At 37.9% G+C, this 5,117-nt stretch overlaps 1 long non-coding RNA gene across 2 annotated transcripts; it reads left to right on the forward strand.

The window, feature by feature from the left end:
- Window positions 1-270: 270 nt before the first annotated feature.
- LOC131330106 (uncharacterized) lies at window positions 271-4,079 on the forward strand. Of its 2 annotated transcripts, none has more exons than XR_009200957.1 (5): window positions 271-685; window positions 1,478-1,767; window positions 2,279-2,315; window positions 2,580-2,697; window positions 2,841-4,079. It is a non-coding gene; the product is annotated as an uncharacterized LOC131330106 (long non-coding RNA). The 2 variants fall into 2 exon arrangements; XR_009200956.1 differs by having other exon boundaries at window positions 2,580-2,625; window positions 2,763-4,079.
- The last annotated feature ends 1,038 nt before the right edge of the window (window positions 4,080-5,117 follow it).

Consider the following 5,117-nt stretch of genomic DNA (forward strand, 5'->3'; position numbering starts at 1 on the left):
TATATATATCCATCCTCCTAAATAATAAGAACGGGATTGGGGGATGCCACATTTGGTTCGATTTTTCCAATAATGCCCCCTGAAGTTCCAAGCCAGAGGGTTTTTAGTGTCTAAAATCGTAATTTCCCATGGGCTTGGGGGTAGTGGAGCACATGCTGCCACGTAGCCAGCTTCCCCGCCCTCTTTTTTCTCTCCCACACAATCCACGCGCACATACATACGCGGATTCAACGGAGAGAGAGAGAGAGTGAGAGAGGAGGCCGGGATGAGGAAGAGTAACGATCGCCAACCACCACCGAGCCTTCCACCGACGGCGACGACCACCACCGCTACTGGCCCACCACCACCACAGGCGACCACCGGCGCACCCCTCCCCTTTCGCCCACGTCTCTGTTTTTTGCCCCCACACAACACCCACAACCCAGTCGTCGTCGTCGTCCAACACCCACAACCCAAATCCGTTTCAGTCTACGTTCACGATTTGTGGTGGGTTTTCCGATTTCAGTGGGTTTATTGAGTTGTATTTGGTCGAGTTGTATTTGTCGACTGATTTTCAAACCCTAAAGTCTCGTCTCTTCAGATTCTTAGCTTAATATCGGTTTTGTTGCGCTATGGTTATGTAGAAAAGCTGGCTTGATTCGGAGTTCCTTCATTTCAATTTGATCTCTTCGTATTTCTGCTCAAGGTAATTATTTTGTTCATTGCTAATTTTCAGTTCATGGCCTTGAGATATCAAGCTAGCTCTTTTCGGTGGATCTTGAAGCTTCGATCATTCTGAACCGTTACAAACTCTACTTTTTTATGCTTAGGTTTTGTTTTTCTGCTTTAACTTTTGAGATTTAAGCTGATTCATTTAGATTTAGATGTTAAACTTGACTATTTAAGAGCCTCAGATCCAGAGCAGGGCCGTCCCTCAGGGAAGACGAGCGCCTCGGGCCCCCAAATTTCTTTTTAAATTAGGGCTCCATTTCATAGGTTGTTATACTAGGTATATAACACAAAATCCCATTATGTTAGTGCAATTACTATTTTGTCGCTGATGATGTAAGAAAATTCATATTTAAGTGATACTTTGCATTCTTGTAATGATCAATCCTTTCGAAAACTTAATCTACCTGATTATAAGTTTTCCTTATTTCAAATTGATTTATTGTTTATTTTGTTTGCTCATAAAAGTACATAAGGGGCCCCAACCTTCAAGTTCGCTTAGGGCCCCCAAAATGTCAAGGATGGCCCTGCAAAGATCTTCTGTTGTTTCTCGCCAGTGTAGAGCTTGAACAACGATTCTTTCTTCTAAATGTTGTTTCTATTTTACTGATTTAATTTGATTGGATTTTGTAATTTGCCATTTTTTTTAATGCACATGTACACCTATAAACTCACATAATTATACATAGAGTTAGCAATTGAAATACTTGTATGTGATTATCTGGGTCAACACAGAACAAACCAATAATTTTTGGGCACAATTTTTCAGGGAATTCTCGGCATATACTCCTCCGATGAGGAACACGGATGGGTGTCATCAGTTCTCAGTCTTTGCGTTCTGAGCCTCTGTGGTGCATTTAGTTTCAGCTGCAAATTATGTGCCAGCTGAAGATATCCTACTTAACTGCGGGGCTTCTTTGCAAGCTAAAGATACCGATAATCGCCAATGGACTTCAGATATTGGGTCAAACATTTTTTCTGCAGTTGGGAGTTCATCTGTTTCTACTGTTGCTACCCAAGTCCCTCCGGTTCCTCAATATGCCCCTGGGCTTCATCAAGGTTCGATTTCTAGCCCCATCGATTGACACCTACTATAGCATCGATTTTTGCCTGCCCGTTAGCCTAAAAATTAGATCTTTATATAGCTTAATAAAACCTCAAATCATACCATCTATAAATTCAGTTCTATTGTGGGTGTATCTCCAAACTTGGAGGGATAAAGTTTTCTATTTCTATTTTGTTTATTGATCTAATACTAATTGATGTGAACAAGACAAATCATACAAAGTGAACTTAGGCCTGATACGACACGCGGCAAGATAGAATCAGTTGCGAGAGCCAACTCAGCCTAAGAGGCTTTATGATGGACCGGAGGTTTGTAATCGTCGCACCGGCTAAGAGAGCTAGAGACGAGGAGTAAGACTGTAGGAAGACGTCGCTTTTAGAGCTCTTTAAGAAACCAATTGCTAAAAGTAAAAATCAAAAATTCGGTCTGCCGACACTTTTTGGCTACCAATTTTTTTCCCTTAACCTCTTTCTCTAACTATATCTCTACTTCTTTCTATCTCAGATATGGGAATTCTACTCCATGGTCAGGTTTCGTTGACGTAAGATCTCTAATTTTTCCTTTTTATTCAGCTTCTTGAATTTCTAGAGTTCTCATAAATCTGATTCATTTGGGGGCTATATATGACACTCCTACTATTCAGGCTTATCTGTTCGTATAATACCAAGATTAAATGTAAAGCTGATGTTGCTAAGGTTGTAGCATTTTGGTTGGAGCTTGGCAAGGATAAGAAGTGGGGAGAGTTTGAAATTGGGGGAATTGAGGGCTTATCACCCGGTAATGCTTTCGTATTTGTCTCCTGCAGGTTTCAAGGAACAACAAAAGAGCCATACCATGTGAACTGAATAAAGGTTAGAAAATACCTATTGTAATTAATTGGTTGTTCCTTGTGTCAATGTTGCTTTATTTGTTTTGGAAGAAAAGTACTACTTGGCTACCATACATAATTGCTTAAGATGACCTTATTTGGCAATATTTATTGCAGCAGAAAGATGGACTCAATGTTAGAGCACATGTGGAACATTCAATGAATTCAAGAAAAAAATTTCCCAAGGGCTAATATAAGGTATTACTTCTGGTTTGGCTAACAAGAAAAAAACTTCACTTTGGAATTACTTCCTAGCAAATAAACATTTATGTCATTGCAATTGCGGTCCATTCATGGGTGAGCAGATTATTTGGGGTATTGTATGTTATGTTGTTTGTCATGTTCTATTTCACTCCACCCCTTTCATTTACATGTTGAGTATTTCATATTTGAGAATAGGTTTGATGGGGGAAAAAACTAAGATAATTTTTGGTGATAGGGCTCCATTGGATGGTACAAATGCTTGGCATAATCATAGTCCTAGAGAGCTTCTTTAGTACTAACTCATTTAGGGCTCGGCATAGGAATGTTAGTAAGGATAATTGCACGATTCATATTTGACAATAGGTCTGATGGGGGAAAAAATTAAGATAATTTTTGGTGATAGGGCTCCATTGGATGGTACAAATGCTTGGCATAATCATAGTCCTAGAGAGCTCCTTTAGTACTGACTCATTTAGGGCTCGGCATAGGAATGTTAGTAAGGATAATTGCACGATAGTGCAGAATTGAACTTGTTTACAAGTTCGAGTATGTGAGTGCAATTGCTACTTATGTTAAAATTATTACCATTGTGCAAGGCATTAGTCCTGGATTGAAATGATTTTTTTTTAAACTTAAACATGGTGGTTTAAGGTAGGAGGACAAGAAACGCATCCAGGGAAAAGAGTTGAACATCTGCTCTCATACTTGTAGAAGCTGCAAACAACCAATAGTTATTTCATTTTATTTGCTTCTCTTTTTCTTGTTCAATATTTTTGCTATTTCCTGGTATCCCCTCTATGGAATGGATGCTGATTGTAGTTGTATGAGTTGATTTTACAGCGATTTAGTAGAATGAAGAAAATTCTGACCAACCATCTCGAATTGGCCTCGAAAGACTTTTTCATAGACTGAATTCTGTCGGCATCATTACTTTTAAATTAGGAAATTTTCGGTCTACCTAATTTTTGGCTTCCTAAAATCTTCAACTAAAAAAAGCTAATATTGTGAATGTGAAGGACTACAACTTTGGAATGATTATCTAGGGGGAGTTTTTCCTTTTTCTTTCTTCTAGCCCATCTTTCCTTGATTTACATCATGTTGCTTGTGCTATTTGTAAGAAATTGGTAGATAATTAGAAGTATGTTGATGTGTGTTGAATGAGTCTGTCTTTTGTTTTAAATATGAGGACTTGAGGAGTCAATTGTTAATATTTTGGCTATCAGTATTCTAGAACCTAAGAAAATATCATTATGTATCGAATTGCATAAGGTCAACTACCATGCTACACATACTGCTTTATATATGGGTCACAAGAATTAATTTAGGTATCTGAGCTCAATGGTGGTGATGTTGATGTCAAAAGTCAAGGTGTTCAGCCATCTAATCTCAGTTATCATGTAACACATACGATTGTCACAAGGAATGAAGACCTATTCTCTAGGTGCATGTACATAACCTTGAGCTAGAAATTGCAGAAATGCTAAGTTCAGAGGAGACGATTGACATGTATATTTAATGTGGAAGCAAATTTTACTTCCAAGTCTAGACAAACTAGGATTAGTTTTAGGGTTTCAATTTTATGCTTACGGACTGTATTTTGACTATTTATATGCGTAATTTTCAATTTTTGGACTAGATTCAAATTTTTGCTCACAAACTTTGATTTCTTGGTCAAGGTTTTTTGCTCGCAGAGTTTGATTTCCAGATTCAGAATTTTTGGATTAGGGTTTTGATCAGGCTTTGATTTTTAGTTAGGGTTTTGATTTTTGGTTTTAGTTTTTAATTTTTGGTTATTATTTTTACTGTATTTATGTGCATGCATGTCTAGATTAGTAGTTGAATGGCATATATTGTTGGCTACTATTGGCTATGATGTGAATTTCAATTTTTTTTTCGCTGTGATGTTTAAAAATCTGAGCCAAAAGGCATAGAGTGCAATTTGAATGCAGTTTGTAATGCAATTTGATGAATGCAATTTTTAGTAGACTTTGAATGCAGTTTTAGTGCACATTGTTATGGAAATACAACTGTTGCTGTGTGTGTGGGTGTCCAAACTGCAGTTTTATTGGAGATCTTAGGCTGTTGCTGTGTGTGTGAGTGTTCAAACTGCAGTCTCTGTCGCAATAATGATTGTCTGAGCTCGCAAATGGGCTACTTCCAGTTTTTAACTATATTTCTATGTGTGTTGAGTTTGGCAACTATGTGCAATGTTGGACACAATTTTTTTCCCTCCCAAAAAGAGGTCCCTTTTTTTTAAAAATTGGCCTTGAG

Source organism: Rhododendron vialii, chromosome 6a (genome assembly GCF_030253575.1).
Source record: "Rhododendron vialii isolate Sample 1 chromosome 6a, ASM3025357v1".
NCBI lineage: Eukaryota > Viridiplantae > Streptophyta > Magnoliopsida > Ericales > Ericaceae > Rhododendron > Rhododendron vialii.